Source organism: Nilaparvata lugens, chromosome 7, assembly GCF_014356525.2.
Source record: "Nilaparvata lugens isolate BPH chromosome 7, ASM1435652v1, whole genome shotgun sequence".
NCBI classification, from domain to species: domain Eukaryota; kingdom Metazoa; phylum Arthropoda; class Insecta; order Hemiptera; family Delphacidae; genus Nilaparvata; species Nilaparvata lugens.
In genome coordinates, this window is record NC_052510.1 from 38,434,526 (window position 1) to 38,452,593 (window position 18,068).

At 34.9% G+C, this 18,068-nt stretch overlaps 1 protein-coding gene and 1 long non-coding RNA gene across 3 annotated transcripts in view; one reads left to right on the forward strand and one right to left on the reverse strand.

The window, feature by feature from the left end:
- LOC111046415 (muscarinic acetylcholine receptor DM1) overlaps positions 1–18,068 on the forward strand; it is a 147,481-nt gene that overhangs the window by 14,868 nt on the left and 114,545 nt on the right. The window lies entirely within an intron of this gene.
- On the reverse strand, positions 15,858–18,042 carry LOC120352403. 2 transcript variants are annotated; one of them, XR_005571825.1, is made up of 6 exons: positions 17,872–18,042; positions 17,580–17,710; positions 17,217–17,339; positions 16,393–16,505; positions 16,124–16,267; positions 15,858–15,991 (listed from the first exon to the last, which is right to left on the reverse strand). It is a non-coding gene; the product is annotated as an uncharacterized LOC120352403 (long non-coding RNA). The 2 variants fall into 2 exon arrangements; XR_005571824.1 differs by having other exon boundaries at positions 17,217–17,710.

The following is an 18,068-nucleotide window of genomic DNA, read 5'->3' on the forward strand; positions in this document are numbered from 1 at the left end:
CAGTTTTTTATGTAAGACAAATAATAACGGAATCGACCAGTCATTAACTGCATGACCAATTGGTTTTAGTGCTGCAATATACTCAGCTAAATGAGTGATGAATTTTCGTAGCGAGTCTGGTTGCTTATCAACTGCTGGCATATCAAAAATTGCTTGCAAGTATGCGTCAGTCAGCTTGTAAGAGTCATTGTAGCGATTCAATAATAACTTCCATGCCTCAGCATAATGATCACTTGTCAATGGGACTACAGAAATGACTGACAGTGCATCGCCTCTCAGTACAGACTGAAGATACATATGTTTTTGTATGTCAGCAATTTGACCATTATTATGAACCGTGGCTTCGAATAAATCTTTAAATTGACTCCAAATTTCCAAATCGCCGTCAAAAGTCATTAAAGGAAGCTTAGGTAGGGCTACTGACGAGATATTTCCAGTTGTAGGTGAAGAAGCTACATTGGAAGAACTAATATTCAAATTTGTTTGAGTGGATGGTAAGGTTACGAGAATAGCCTTGACATTGAAATAGGTCTCATCAAATTGGCTCATCAGATTTTCAAGCTCACTTGTTTCCAATCGAGGATTTTGTTTGTTATAGTAGCTCTGCATCTTATCCATTATATCATTGAACTCCACCTGGTGGTGATCGATATGCTCACCCATAACTTTCAATAAATTCTTCATTTTTTTATTTTTCGGATCCTTTTTGACAGCTTCAACAATTTCATTAATCCGTTTTATTTTACGAATTAATGCATCTCTTTGAAACGTCAAGTCTTCGATAACACCCATAGTGAGGCAATAACAGTGAGCGCTCGTCGAGAGAGAGAGTGAGACAAAGAACCAAACAAGAATAAGAGGGAAAACACGAGAGCAGGCGACACAATGGAACGAACAATGGCTAGCTTATTTAATCATACGATGCCAGCACTCCAACTTATGCTCGGTAGAGAATGATCGGTTATGAGGCTAATAATACTGTATCGATACTCATTGGAACAAACAATAACTGCTATTAATAATGAAGTAACGACAATAATCAATGCAAATAACTGCAAGTATACTTTGAAAAAAGTAACAGTTCCAGTTACTGTTACATCTAGACGACGTATAAGCCTTTCTCTACTTATCGACACGAACTTGCCAGTCCAGCCTTGTGGCGCCAATGCAACAATCTTAAGCAATAATACTACGACACAATTATTTACGAAAATATTACTTGTTCTACTCAATTTCCAAATTAAATTGAGCCCAAATTTCTTAAGAATACCACAAATAAAGTGTATATTCATCTACTATGACAAAAACAAGCCATATACACAGAAAAACCAAGAATAAAATAGGCATCAAAACGACAAACCTATTAGACGATATTTCAAACTTATGTCCAATTCAAATTCGATCAACAAATCAATCCGGACAGTTGGACCATGCTTACTCGACAGAGGCTGGCTCAAACAGCAGTCTGGTTTGTGGACTGTATCAATTACATCGAGAACCTTTTGGGATTGTCTGGCATCGTGTAGCAAGTTGAACAATTTAGAGTGGCTAAGTGCACAATAACATAGGCCTACCTTCATGTCCAAATCCTCCTTGCTTCCAGGATCCCGGGTCCAGATCACGATACGAGACGAGACGACACTAGTAATAAATCACAATAAATCAACTGATCACTTTGCAAAAATCGACATTACGAGAAGTGAGTTGTTGATTATGCTATGCGCATCACCCTTCAATTGCCCCTCTACCACACAATGCCAGACAACAAAGCAACATTGATATAACGTCCGAACACTAGTGTACATGTTGGTTACATCAAATGATAGGAAAATAGCATCAGTTGGAATTTTCATATCTTTAATTTTTTGAACTAAATGATATGTGTTTTATATGCTATGGTTTTCTCCCATCATTGTCTTTTGAGGTAGAATTTTATTCAAATATTTGCAAACTTTATATGCAGGAGCATTACGATAATAAGGCCAGTAGTAAATTATTGTAATGCTCCTGCATATAAAGTTTGCAAATGTTTGAATGAAATTCTACCTCAAAAGACAATAATGGGAGAAAACCATAGCATAAAAAACACATATCATTCAGTTAAAAAAATTAAAGATTTAAAAATTCCAACTGATGCTATTTTCCTATCATTTGATGTAACCAACATGTACACTAGTATTCCAACAGATGAAACAATTAGATAAAATAATAAAATATATGGCAATAACAAATGGATATAATACCAAAACTATTGATAGAATGATTTACAAACAAAAAGGAAAATACAGAATAGAACTCAAAAGAATCAAGGAAATGTAGGAAATAAAGGGTGTAAGTGCATGTCCAGTGCCAACACACCTATTATCAAATTTTGGTTGGGATCGATTGAGTATGTTATTTTGAGCACAAAATCCCAAAATTTACAGTCCTAGTTCATAGAAATATATGAATACACTAACATATGATCAAAATAAGAATCTTCCATTAGTATTAAATTTATTGACTTCATATCACTTGAAAATGGCATAAATGTCCGAAACATGTAGTGATAAAATATTTAAAAAAAAGGGTACTGAGATTTTTATTTTCTTTATACTCCCATAACTAGTATTCGATTATAATGAGGCATGAAAGAAAGTAAGGCATTTTCGAAGTCACTGAAGTGGCCAATTTTTGGTGGGCGATAGCAGATACCAACAAGTAGTTTATTAGAGCTAGATAAAGATAATTCAAGTAACATGAATTCAGGTCTGGCAGAATACTTCTGCTCTGATGAGATTAATATTTTTGTTTTTATATAATCTTTCACAAAGACTGCAACCCCTCCACAAGCCTTATTAAGCCTATCATTTCGAAAAAGATTATATCCGGGCAATGCAACTTGGCTAGAATGAATACTAGGCTTGAGAAATGATTCTGAAATACCTATTACATTGAAGTCTTGAGATCTGAAAATTGCTCTCAGTTCATCAATGTGGCAGCTGAGGGATTGAACATTGAGATGAGCGGCTTTAAAAAGATTCTTAAGAGGGTGAAGTTTGTTAGCTAATATTATGCCTGTGTCCTGAATATTGTTACCATTATTATTATTCAAGTTAAAATAAGGAGAGGGCGAGTGAGCTGGGTTGTCACTGAAAGGCATCATTCAAGACACCGAAAGACATAGATCCAACTAAATAGCAGAGCATGACAGACGAATTAAAGGGTAAGGTAAAACTAAAACTAGGAAGGCTTGAAACTAAGAAAATCTCAAATACAAGAATAGTCATGAATGCATCAGATAGTTCGGCGTCCGTTGGAAAAATAGAAATTCAAGTCCAAATTAATCTACAGTGCACTATTATAAAACTTATCAGAGTCCAGCAGATAATCCAATGTGGTGAACAGTTTGCAGTGGTAGATGCTGATGGGACCGAGCAGGTGGGGGAGCGAGAGAGAGCCAGGGCGGCGGCAAGAGAGAGCGCGTGCGAGAAGTCACAGGAACCAGGTCTGAAAACAGGAAGAAAAATCCAGCAGAAACACAGCAGAAAAAGTACAGAAAGTATATGAAAGTTATTAAGAAAGGTAAAACTAAAACTAGGAAGACCTAGTAGCTTTGTTGATAAACAGAGATAAATTGATAGCTTACGGATTTGACAATGAACTGAGATTAGAAAGAAGCGGTAGACACACAGTAATTCAAAAAAGGTTACCTACGCATGTATTATTAAAATAAACTTTGGTTTTGGACTTATCATCATAATTTTAACAACAGTGGAAGGCTTCTATTTTTGGACTATGCTATCGTTAGATGAAAACACATTGGATGATTAGCTGGAAACATAATTCAGTTGTGTCTATAGTGGAATACTAGTTTCCTGATTGAGTATTGGATGATTCAATTTGTATAAAAGTTTCAGGATACTGGATGAATTGCTATAACTAAACTGATATAGCTTCAAATTATCATATAAATATTTCCAAAAAGGCAGAAATTAATTTAAAGATTTATAAAAATAGAAGTTGGTAAAAAAAATTATATGTATACTAGCTGAGGGCTAGTATGACAAACAAATTGACTAACAAAAAAAACAAACAAAAAAAAGAATGTACAGGGAACAGAACGATATTTACATGAAGTGGCACAACTGAAAGATTGACAGCTCACCTTTAGTAGAGAGGTTACGAGCTAACGCCGTGAGGTGCTTAGTGGAGGTCGGCAAGACGCTCAGCGGTGTAGAAGCGGCGTCCAGGTCCCTCTCCGACGGCGTACTTGATGCGGCCATCGACAGTCCACGTATTTTTGAGCCCAAATTTATTCGCCGCTGCTTTCAAGAGTTCAAGCCGGTGCTTCGTCAGATCCTCTCTTACGGTGATCCCTGAGTTCTTGAGCATTCGCTTGGCTGCAAACACCCTCTGCCTCGTCCGGTAGCCGTCGAACCTCACAATGATGGGACGATGACGCTCCTTGCCGGCTGCTCGGCCCGTGACCTGACCTGGCTGCTGGATTGGTCCCACTCGATGCGAACGATGAATGTCGTCGATCTTCAATTCCACGTTCAGCTTTTCCTTGCAGACTCGCTGAACAATTTGGTCCAGTAGAGAGTATAAAAGTTTTGGATTGAACTTGAATACTCAGAGTAGAGTTGAAACTTCTGATTCCACGACATTCTTACTTAACATTGAATAACATTATTACAGACCGGCAATATGGCTTTAGGAGTGACAGATGTGTTTCTGATGTGATGTTTGATGTGAACAAAGCTTTGCATAGTGCTGTGTCAGGTGATATGAAGGCTTTGATGATATTTCTTGATCTCAAAAAAGCCTTCGATAGTGTTGACAGAGATAAGTTGATTGATAAATTGAGAGCAATAGGAATTGTGGGTAAGGCAATTGACTGGTTTTCCAGCTACCTTACAAACAGACAGCAATATGTATCTATATGTGGGGCAGAGGGAGAGAAGTTACCAATCAATTTTGGGGTTGTTCAGAGAAGTACCCTGGGCCCAATACTTTTTTCAATTTATATTAATAATATCTCTTGGTTAACTTTGAATGGCGAAATTTTCCTTTTCGCTGATGATACTTTAATACTTGTTCAGGGAAGCACTTGGCTTGAAACCAAAAACAGAGCTTTATCTGATCTACTTATTGTTAAAAAATGGCTTGATCAAAATATATTATCACTAAATATATCTAAAATCAAGTTCATGCCAATTGCATTAACCCATACAGCTGATTACAATCTAGAGGATCTTAAAATTCATAATTGTAATGACTTTTTAAATAATTCGTGCAGATGTCAAAGTATTGAACAAGTTTTCTCATATTAGTATCTGGGCGTCATTTTTGATTCTAGACTTAAGTGGATACAACATATTGACTTCCAATTGAAAACCTTACGTAAATATATATTTGCATTCAGGCAGCTTGGAGAAATTCTCAATTCCAACGAACTTGAAGTAGCTTATTTTGCCTTTGTACAGTCTCGTCTCTCATATGGCATCTTAGCATGGGGAGCAGCCTACCGCACCCATCTAAGAAGAATAGAAGTTATTCAAAAAGCAATCCTTGAAGCTGGTTTTCGTAGATGTCAAAGATATCCCTCATCTTTACTATTTCAGGAAATTAGAGTTTTAACTATGAAAAAATTATACATAAAGGATTTACTCATTCATGTTTATAAACATTTTGGTTCAATTTTCCTGCCATCTTTACATTTTCATAACACGAGATATGCAGCCACAGTTGGGATCAGAACTATCCAGCTAACGAGATCCTTCTCAACAACAAATTGTTTCTTCTTATCCCAAGTAATATATCGTAATCTCAAGAGATTATTTCCGCAAAATAACATTTTTTCAGCTGCAAGTCTTGCAATTTTCAAAAAAAGATTGAAATATTGGTTGTTTGAAATATGTGATGAGGAGGCTGTGGCTCTGGTCTTGGCGGGCGGCGGACTCACCTGACTTCACAATTAACATGACTTCTACTGACTCTATATCAATACCGACTGACTTTACCATACAGACTGGCTATATACGTTACAGACGGACATAACAATATAGAATGACTTTCTACAATACGAAATTATGACAATCATTTGAATGAAATTACCCTCATCTATTAAATCCATTTAGGTTCTCCTTCTTCTTCCCCTTCATAAGATTCACTCTACTTGAAATACCAACTCGAGTCTACGCACAGGCCACAGTGCCCATGTAGGCTCATTCCATAACGTATAATATGAAACCCTAATCTAAGTACTTAATATTTTGTATTTTATATTTCATATTATTTATCATTTTTGTACTTGCTGTATTGTGGAATAAAGAAGATTCTTGATTGATTGATTGATTCTTGGGTCTGATGGTGGAGAGTGATTCGAAATGGAAGCTACATATTTTTAATGTCACTAGTAAGTTGAATAGAGCCAGCCCTGTTTGCATTGAGTGTATTGGCCAGACAAGGGAGTGAAAAACTGTTCTTTTGGTATATCACGTTTATTTTCTCTCAGTTATGAGATATGAAGTAATTTTAGAAGAAAAGAGATGGACCTTATTCTGAAGAAAAGAGATTGCTGACGGCACCTGCTATTTATATAGAAATTTTCGTTTTCAAAAAAGTAATACAAGATTCAAAGGTTTTGTCCACCATCTATTTGTCTGCTGGAGTGGGCCCCTTTTATTTTGGAATGGAAATATTCAATTAAATTCTATCTCACATAAGAGAAATTGAGGGCTTGAAGGAGTTCAAAAAACACACAGGGAATTCCTTATTGTATTGTGTCCTTACAGATTAGCAGACTTCCTTGTTGGTTAATGTTCGATTCATGTATGTTATTTGAAATCTGTTGTGTAATATTGACTGTTGTGCTGAAAGATGAAGGATAATTGGATTACACTTTGATGTGTGATTACTGCGGGAGGGTGCTCCCGTAATGCAGTTTCATATGTCGATTAAGTAAAGTAAATGTATCATTAGGTTCATGCTCAGCAGCTCAATAAGCTTCATATTTTGGAATTTCAGGACAATTTAAAAATCTGAAAAATATTCACGCTACAATAATTGAGCAAATGAATAGATAAACTGAATCTCCTCCTCCATCAGTCATCAAGAGTGCTCATTTAGATTCACCAGAGAAGATGAGAATTAACTATTTAAAATAGTTGAAGAGGAGATAAAATTATGTTACCCAGTGTCAAGGGCATACACGTTGCTCCGACGAAAATGTTTTCGGTCAGTGTGACTGTGACGCTGGAAAAGGGTGCACTTGCAATCAATAGCGGGACAGAGTTGAAGTTAAATTTGGGGCAGAGCTTTGCTCCTCGAATAGAAGAGCGGACAGCGGGTTCAGGTGTTGACAGCTACGGGAGTTGTGAGTGGGGGAATAATAATTCCAGCTGTGGCGGAATGGAGCTGAGGAGAAACTGTGACTTCAATATGGGACGAAACGGAGGTGAGGAGGAACTGTGACTTTAACTTGGTGCGGAGCGGGGCTGAGGAGGAACTGTGACTTGAACTTAGTGCGGAGTGGGGCTGAGGAGGAACTGTGACTTGAACTTGGGCTGCTATGCGCTGCGCTCAGAAGTGTAATAAACGGAAGCTGGCCTGAATAGGCTGCAAGTGACCGTGAATCGTTTTGCATGCCCTAATAAGAGAAAGACAGAGGAATGGAAAGAGCCGAAGGGAGAGGTAGATATGGTGAAATATAAGGGAGAGAGTGATAGTAAAAGTGATAAGAGTGTGTGGAAGTGAGGGAGAGAGTGTCGGTGATTGTGAAACGGAGAGTCAATAAGTTTGAATTGAAATGCCAGGGACTCTGGAAGCACAGAGAAATAGAAAAGGAGGATAGTAATGTGGAACTGGGTGATGGAAGATCAAGTAGAGGGAAGGGAGGAAGAGATAGCTCAGGCAAAAATATGGAATGAAGATATAAATGAAGAAAATTAAGTGTTGAAATAGATGTGGGAGTGAGAGAATATTTTAAATGAGAATTCGTGAATTCAATCAAATTTATTCACAATACACAAAAATACAATGAGAAAGAACAATAGAACTATCACAATAACAGTAAAAATAAATATAACACAAAAAAGATAAAATTGTGAAATGATGTGGTGTGCTGGAAAAAATGATGCAAAGACGTTGATGGATAGAACGAGAATAATGATTACGAAAACACCAAATTAGAGAAAGAGGTGGTAGAGGAGAAGGAGGAAGGATAAGAAGGTGAGATGATGAGAAACAGCAAGAATAGAAGTTCAATACTTGATTGATGTTTCAAAACTGTCATTAGAGCCAAAATATGAAAATTCTATGATGAAGGTTGAATTCTATTTAATAGACGAAATAGAAAAAAATAGCTTGAAGGTGATCGTTAGAGAAGCTAAAAGAAATTAGAAATATGAAAAAACTCTCTTGGTAGTATTCATCCATTCCCATTATATGGAATAAAGTGGTTGGATGACATAATAAGAGATCTTGTTGAGACAATACGAATAAGCTGAATGGAGAATGAGTGAAATGAACTGCTATGTTACAAAATTAAAATTGAACTCGAGCTCATATATCAGTTGATTAAATCATATCAGATGCACAAATTGATGATCGTGTAGTCCGCTCCATTCTAGTTGATTTTCTCAACATGATCTTCATTGAAGACATCAACATGAATTACTATTGAACCGAGTTATGATCATGTTGCAGCATGCTATTTACATTGTCTTGCAGTATTGCTGCGTGGTCAGCGCCGCTCATTCAGGCTCGAGCAAACATGAATAATAATGTGAATAACAGGAGAATTGGAGCATGAGACGACTGAAAAAGATAAAATTGAACAGACTTATGAATCGGAGGAAAGTAGGGAAGAAAACGCAGCAAATAAGAGATGAAACATGATGTGGATCGACAAGGAAGAATGTAACAAGTGGAACTTGATAGATAAGAAGAAAGGAAGATATGGAAGGAAGAATGTAACAAGTGGAACTTGATAGATAAGAAGGAAGGAAGATATGGAAGGATAATAAAAAAGTAGAAAAGATTAATAAATAGTGAAAGGCCAAGTAAGGTCAATAAGGAGATCTCGGAAGATACTCAAGAGAACACAGAAGAGAAGAATATGGTCGATATACAAACTGGAGAGGTGAAGATAAGAAAAGCATACTATTAGGTAAAAAAATTGAGAAAAGTGATTATATTCTTGCAAATTGAGAAGTACTTTAGGGTGATTCTAGACAATGTTGATTAACCAGTTAAAATAGTTTATTATCCTTATGCGAATTTTAGATATAAGTAGTAGAAATTATCAATTGAACATAAGGATAATGTTATTCGCAGATTTGAGAAAAAGAACAGACGGTGGAAAAGATATGGACATTGTGAGATTGTGAGATTAAAAGAATTGTAAGGGGAGGAGAATGTGAAGAAAAGGGATATGAAAGAAAAATGGGTGATGTTTGAGCATAGAAGAGAGTTTAAGGGGAGGGGGAGGTTGAAGAGATAGTGTGAATGAGTAAACGGTGATTCAACTCAACTTGAATGTTCACAGAGTTGCTAAGTTCAAGTTGATGATGACTATGGGCTGTGGCGTGAGGGGTAAGAGGGGAGGCTACTGAGTACTTATGAATGGTGGAGAGGACTTTTGCGAGAGGTATGGGGAGGGGGAGGGGACTTATGAAAGGGAGGTTGGCAAGAACTAAGAGATGAATATTACAAGTTGGGTTGGAGGCTGACGGTATTTGATGATGGAGATCTCGACTACTGATGTTATTTCGCTGCTCTTTTTACTCTTTCTCACTTCATTCCCCTATTTTATTCTGTCTCTTTTGCCCTATTTCTCGCCCTCCTAAGAAGTTTCTGATGTTGATGCTGCTGGTGTCGAGTCTGTTTCCATCATCATTTCGTGTTATCTTCCACCTTAGCATCTGTGTCAATAACACATGCCGTGAGAGAGAATTCTACAAGGTGACCTAAATAAAAGACTAGCAGAATTGGCGCCTGGAAAGAAGTTGAAATTCCAAGTTAGCAAAGCATGAGGTGGATTTTATAATTTGAAAAAAGAGGAAATGTTCCGTGAATGACATGCTTGAAAAGTATGAGAGGATATTAAGAGGATTGCATCACCATTATAAAAAAGCATAAGTTACCCAAAGATCTCAGAGTTTCAAATTGTGGAGAAATATACATGAAAATATTATCGTGCTTAAGGAATCACTTCAAATTTTCAAGATCAATTCGATTCGTGAAAAATACAATGTTCTTATCGTTGTTCAACAACTAGAACAACAAACAGCTAATAAATTTCTAGTTTATTTATTTCTGACTGAAAAGTGGACTTAAATAAATTCAAGTGGATAGCATAACCTATAATTTATATTCATTCATAATTCTACCTTCATTGTATTATCATTCATCCCATCATCATCACCTAGGCTTAAAATACTTCTAGAAAGTCGCCTTTGTAATAGTATATTACGCTACAAGCACAGAAAGTTAGTGTTTACGATATGAGGATAGTTTCCCGGGCGAGGCTTGCCGAGTCCGGGAATATGTTATCCAAAAACCGTAAACACCTTTCTGAGAGAGTCGCGTACGATATTTTTCGCCACACTACAGGTATAGCTGACGCCGTAAAGTTAGGCGGTTTCGTGGGTCTCTTGTGCGTCCCAACAGCTGATGTTGTCAAGTAGAATTGTCATCTAGCTTGGCTTAGGTGATGATTTTTAAATCAAAAGAGACGATAAATAGATGAATTGCATCAGCTGTGAGTAGGTTACACCACGAAGTGACCCACGAAGACGCCTAACTTTTTGGCATCAGCTATATAAGAATAATAAATCGAATAAGAATGTTTTATGAGGGGGGGGGAACTTTGATATCTCAAGAACCAGAAGTCGTAGGGTACTCAAAGTGGGGTGGAAATTACCAATCTTACCCTCCTGAACACAATGCACCTTATGGCACAGTTGTCCAAACACATTTTCAAAAATTTTCAAAAAGCGGCCGGAAAGGGTACTACTCTTTCCGGCCTTAGCCGGAAAGAAGCATGTTCTGACGTCAGACGAGAGTCGTCTGCAAAATATGTCTTCCAGATCTGCTTTCTGTGCAGTGTGGTGAAAAATAATAAATGTAAAAAATAATAAATAATAATAACATACTCATGATTGTTGAGTTTTCATACATTAATGATTGTTGAGTTTAAGAATAGAGAATGATGATTTTCTCATGCATTATTAGCAATCAGCAATTGATTTGATTCAGATTTGGATATCAGTGAATGATTGTCGTCTATACTTTACAATACTAGGACTTTGTCAATAACAAAATAATCTATTTTTGAAGGATAATTCAGGATATCTAACTATGGTAAGATGCAGGTTATTGGTAAAGTTGATAGTGTTGCAGGTTATTCCATGGAGCCTAGTAGTTTACAATCGTTCCTAATGAACGAGATATTTGGTTTTAGAATTTCATACAGCCAATTCCCACCACAGTAACTTCAAATTAGAATATCTCCAATTCAATTTACTAGCAGAATATCGAATAATTTTCTGTTTAAAGAGTCTCAAGTATTCTGCCAATCATTACTACTAATAATACATTCAATATTGTTTCCACGTGAATTTCTTCCTTAGCGCTTTCACGAACATTTTTGAACTAATAATATCCGTCATGTCACATAAAGAAATAAAAACTCACAGAAACCTTATTTGCTGCATCTAACAGAGAGAAAGGAATTGTTTTGAGGAGAAAATGTAATAGGCTCTCATGTATACTCATACACATTTATGTCTCCTGGCTAGATGGTATTCTGTCATAACACAGACAATTCGAGTAAGAGTGAAAGGAATGCTCACATAAGGATAAGAAGAGAAGACTTGAAATGCCCCACAAATCTCATCATAGAAATGGACATTTTGAACATGTTTTCCTCCTATTCCGGAAGGAAATACAATCCAAAATATTTTCATAATAATACGATGTATATCTCTTAAGCTTCGTATTCAAATTTCCCGTCAGTCTCAGGCGGAATAAATTCCATGCTAAGTTATTCCTTATGATACACTATAATGGTTAAGAAAAGAGAGATCTTTGTAAGCGTCTTCTGAATTTTTTTGCAATTTTGAAATGATAAGCAACTGAGAAAAATATATTCTTCCACTAGTAGGTAACCCGTGCTTCGCAAGGGTCTATTTTAAAACTGCAAAATGAAAACTTGCGTTATAAAAAATTCGAAATTTGAAAAAAGGCCTATTACCATCCTCGGTTAATGAAGAATCTTTATGCAAAATTTCAAATCAATCAGTCCAGTAGTTCAGACGTGATGATGTGTCAAACATAATTTTCCTACATCACGTACGTGTATGAGCCAGCTCTTTCTATTATTATAATAAAGATGATGGATAGGTGGATGATTTATCAGTATCTTTGAATGAGAATAACTTTTGAATGGTTTGAGAAATCGGTGCGGTTTTGATGCGACAGAAAATCAGTTATTTTTTTCGAATAGGATCCCCAATCATACCTATCATCTAGTGTCCCTTTTAGAAGAAATGTTCAGCTGCTTCTATACAACAACTGGAAGCATGACAAATTGAAAACTTGACGTAATGAAATCTTGAAGAACTGAACATAGGCATAAATAACCATCCTCGTTTAATTAAGAATCTATATGCAAAATTTCAAGTTAATCAGTTGAGAATATTTCAGACGTGATGATGCGTCAAACATAATTCCCTATTCCTTAAGTGTATAAGCCAGTTCTTTCCTTTATTATAGTATAGAAAACTGAAGAATACATAATACTTGAAAACCTCACAGAATCATATTGATTTTTTCAATACATCAATAAATTTTAGTTCGATTAGTATCCTCCTCAATTTGAAACAGGCAGCCTTTTGTTTTCCCAATTCCAAACGAAATACCTAAAGTTTCACTGGGAATTCGTGTCTGATAGTACATTATAACTGGAGAATATGAATATTATTACTTATTTCATTGTTATCTATTCATGTTTTTCTTATGAAATTCAATGATAGGCCTACAGCATGAAGACTATGTCCAATTCATTTGTACTGGTGGCATAATTTTACATAAAAAGTTATTATTTTATAGAATCCACATTCAATTGTAATGAAAACAAATACCTTCAAAAAATAATTGATAATAATACGTTTCGAGGGACGTACTACGGCGAGTGAGAAAACAAATGCTTTCAAACGTGAAGGGACACATACTACCGCACAGCGTCAGCACCGTCACCGTGTTTGTTGCCCGCGCCGTCACCGACTAGTTCAGTTTACTTTTTGACGGAGACGGTGCGGCCTCGTTTAACATGTAGAGTGAAAAACTTATTGATGAGATACGGAATTTTCTAGTTTTTTACTATCAAAGTGATGAGAAATATGGTTGAACGGAAAATAAGTTAAACCATAAGTAAAAGTATAACCAAATAATAAGTCAAGCCAAAGGTATGATAGACATAATTATAATGAATAATAAAATAAACAACAAGTAGTATAAATGAAGGAACCCGTGACTGTGTCATGAATTTAAAATTTTTAAACTAATTACGTTTAGAAACATAAGGCAGAAGATAAGAATTTTATTGCTGATATATATTTCGGATACATGACTGAATGGTTGAGTTCAAAGCCACTAATCGGTGAGTGAACGATGAGATCGGTGAGTGAACGTGGCTCTGAACGATGTACTGTTTTGTCGTTGAACGATGCATAGACTCACATGCAGCGCTAGATTATTTGGAATTGAAATCGGCCAGCCTGGTCGATTATTATAATTGAAATCGGGGACAGCCTGGGAGATTATTACATACTAAAGATCTTGAAGATTTTTGTGATCTATAATATTACAAAAAATATATATTATATAATATCTCGTGCTAAAATACCTCAATGGAACTTTTAATTTCAAGTAAGAGCATTGGGAAGGCATAGATCATAGGTCATGGGCATAGGCATATTGTGCGTTTATACCTACCTCTTCAAGGTCTTTGGTCTAACTGATAAGAAAACAAATACGTCATATCCGGTTCGTTCACTGATCAGTTAATCGTACTTTTCCACCGAGTAGCTGAACGTAAACATACATGGCTGAATATGAGGTTGTTTACAAATGATGGACTCCATTATAATGTATTTGGGAGCAGAGAAATGCATGATTACATAAATTCAATAACATTTATAATATTTTACAAAGCATTTAAAACTACTCCAATCACCTGATGGTTTTCCATTTTAATTGATTACAATGAAATAGAATAGGTTAAGTTCTAGTTTTGTTTACAAAATATGATCAACAAGGAAAACATCTGTCAGTCACGACTCATGAGCAAACGTTCAACCACAGAATACACACAAAATGGAAGGTATCAATCTAACCAAGATTTGAGTGCACCAAGACCACGACACATGACTGCATCATCTTGTTAGAAATTAAAACTACTGCCGTATTACAATGCTACACTTTCTTTCAAGATGGTGGACTATGGCGTCAAGATACTAGCCGACTTTCCAGTCTGTGGTTCATCTGTGATCACTAATCTGTGATCAGGTTTTTTACTGAACGTAAAAAAAACCGATGGAATTGATCAGTGGCTTTGAACTCAACCATTGTGGTATTATGCACCGAAATATATACCAGCACTATGATTCTCATCTTCTGTCTCTACAGGTAATTAGTTTAAAATTGAAAAATATAAATTTAAATCGGATGTAAAAAGCTTTAATAGTGTTATATTATTAACAATAGTTTAACACATTCAGAAATCAGAACACAGTAGCACTACAGAACTGAGACACTGCTGCCGCTCGGCTGTCGCACGGATATGTGAGTTCTCCTACCATCATCATCGTGTCACGGACGTAGCTCGGTCGTACCTCGGAGCGCTTATATGTGTCCCGAGCTTTATCGTGGGTTTTGGAGTACATTATCGAAACGTACAGAGTACCGTCAATCAGAGAAGGCCTATTAGAAAAGGCCTTCTCTGATTGATTCTCGTAAAATTAATCACGTTTAAAATTTAACCGGCTTTTGTGCAACTGACACTTAGTGCCGTTTGAACAGTCACAGTTCAAACTGAATTTCATTTTTAAGTGGATTAAATCCGTATCAAGTCGTGTTTGTTATAATGTGTTTCATTTTGAGTTTAAGCCACCAGCTGATTTAATTTCCTTTAAGCTTCGACTACCGTATGCAAACGGCCCTTAGTGTTTTTCTTAACCTTACTATAGTTTCTTTAGTTTTTCAAACCTCTTGTTCTTCTTCATTTGCTTACCGTAGTTGTTTTTCACCTTTTTTGTAATTTCTTGTTTTTATTTTCCTCAGGCTCACGATCAGACGAAAGTCTTGTGTGCCATTTGACCCTTTTTATATTTTTATCATGTATAGAATTTTTTTGTGTTTTTTCAATTGTTGTGAAAGTGAAGAAGAATCAATAAATTATTATTAGTATTCTCAGACAATTTTTATTTATTTAATGCCATAGGTCACTATAGTCCTCCACACGAGAATAGTCTGATGGAAAAGATGAGTGTATCTAATACATATTTTGACTTGTCTATGGGTTCGGGGGTGAGAAGGTACTCAGCCATTCCAATTTCCATCAGACTATTTTTGTGCGGTTAACTATAGTATTTGTATCCTATTATGCTGGAAGGATAAATGCACATGCAGATAAAAATTCAAATGAAACAGAATAACCTTGTGATACTGTTGTTTTTTTATATTCATCATTATTACATGAAAATCATTTTAAACTAGTTATTCTTGATTACATACTATTGTAAAATGCAGCTCAAATTTAATCATAGATTTGAACATATGGAGAACATGCTAATGCTAAGAGTCCCCCAGCTAGCGCTGTATTAACTGCTCAATGACAGGGGTATCATCGGCGCCACCCGACTCACTGTAGCTCATTTCTGCTAAGTTGATTCCATGCACTATCTACACATGTTTGATTCAGTCTGTTGATGTTGATAGGGTACTGAAAAAATCAAAAAAATCATTAACCGAACAATTAGAAGTTTATTTAGTAGAAATATTAGTAAAAATAAGATTAAAAATATAAGTTGGAATCATATCGTTGAAAAAAATGTTCATATTTTCATCAGATTACCTCCTCAGGGTGTTGACTTGAGTATTATTCGATTGGCAAAAATTTATTCAGATGTCCTTGACCTAAACTTCATCATATATACATTTATCTTCAACTTTCTAAGCCTTCCTTAGTCCTGATACCATCTTGATCCTAGAACACAATCTGAAACAGATAAAAAAATGATTATTTTCCAATATATTTTCGACTTTCATTATTAATAAAAGATTGATATCTCATATAAGGGTTATAACCGTTAGAAGAAAGGATATTTTATTACTTCAAGTTACCTTAGAGGTGTTGATTCAAGACTCAAATAAGTGGAGATTTTTCATAGATGTCTTTTCTCCATTTTCTTTGTTATACTCGTTTTTTAACGTTTTCACAGCATTCATAGCAAAATCTGCAACAAGAAAAATTAGTTATTTCAAGAATACTGGTATAATATTACTGAGATTAGAGTAGAATATTTTTTTTTCATATTACCTTTGAGGGTGTTTTTAATTTGAAATAATTCTATTCATGATATTTTCTATTTCTCACGTTTGGCCCGTTTCTTCTTCATAATACTCATTTTTTAACGTTTTCACAGCATTCATAATAAAATCTGCAACAAGAAAAATTAGCTATTTCAAGAATACTGGTATAATATTATTGAGTTGAGAGTAGAATATATTTTTTCATATTACCTTTGAGGGTGTTGATTGAATTTTTCATTTGCAGAGATTCTATTCATGATATTTTCTATTCCTCACATTTGGTCCGTTTTTTCTTCTTCATCTTTCAATTCCTTCTGCTTTTCTTTCAATTTATCGATATTCCTATAAAACAATGTGTAACAGATATAAAAAAATGTAATGTTAGAGAATATTTGAATTTGAATTGAATTTTTAAAATAATTTCTACTTCAACAGATGAAGTTACCTTTGAAATGTTGACTTGACATTTAAATAAGCGAAAAATTTTAAAAGATGTATTGATGTTTTTTCTTCATTATACTCATTTTTAACGTTTTCACAGCATTCATAACAAAATCTGCAACAAGAAAAATTAGTTATTTCAAGAATACTGGTATAATATTATTGAGAAAAGAGTAGATTTTATTTTATATTACCTTTGAGGGTGTTTTTAATTTGCAATAATTCTATTCATGATATTTTCTATTTCTCACGTTTGGCCCGTTTTTTCTTCTTCATTTTTCCATTCCTTCTGCTTTTCTTTCAATTTGTCAATGGTCCTATAACACAATGTGTAACTGATATAAGAAAATGTAATGTTAGAGAATATTTGAATTTGAATTGAATTTTTAAAATAATTTCTACTTCAACAGATAAAGTTACCTTTGAAATGTTGATTTGAGATTTAAATTCGTTTTCACAGCATTCATAATAAAATCTGCAACAAGGAAAATTAGCTATTTCAAGAATACTGGTATAATATTATTGAGTTAAGAGTAGAATATATTTTTTCATATTACCTTTGAGGGTGTTGATTGAATTTTTCATTTGCAGAGATTCTATTCATGATATTTTCTATTCCTCACATTTGGTCCGTTTTTCTTCTTCATTTTTCAATTCCTTCTGCCTTTCTTTCAATTTGTCGATATTCCTATAAAACAATGTGTAACAGATATAAAAAATGTAATGTTAGAATATATTTGAATTCCCGATAAAATAATCTTTAAAGAATTGGTTTTTTATGAATATTTTATTTTGCTAGTTATATATTCATGTATATGAAGAATGAAATATGTGATTTGTTGTTATTACCTCCATTGTGTTTATTGGAGTTTTGTATGAGCGATATTTAAAATTCAGATATTTAAAGTCAGACTCCTTCTTGTATCTCTCCCTCATTCTCTTCTCTTCGTCTCCCCTCAAATCTTCCCATTTATTGCATTTTCTGTAGAATAATCTGTAATAAATTATTAATTTTTTTCTGTAAATATAAATAATACTGTAATCGT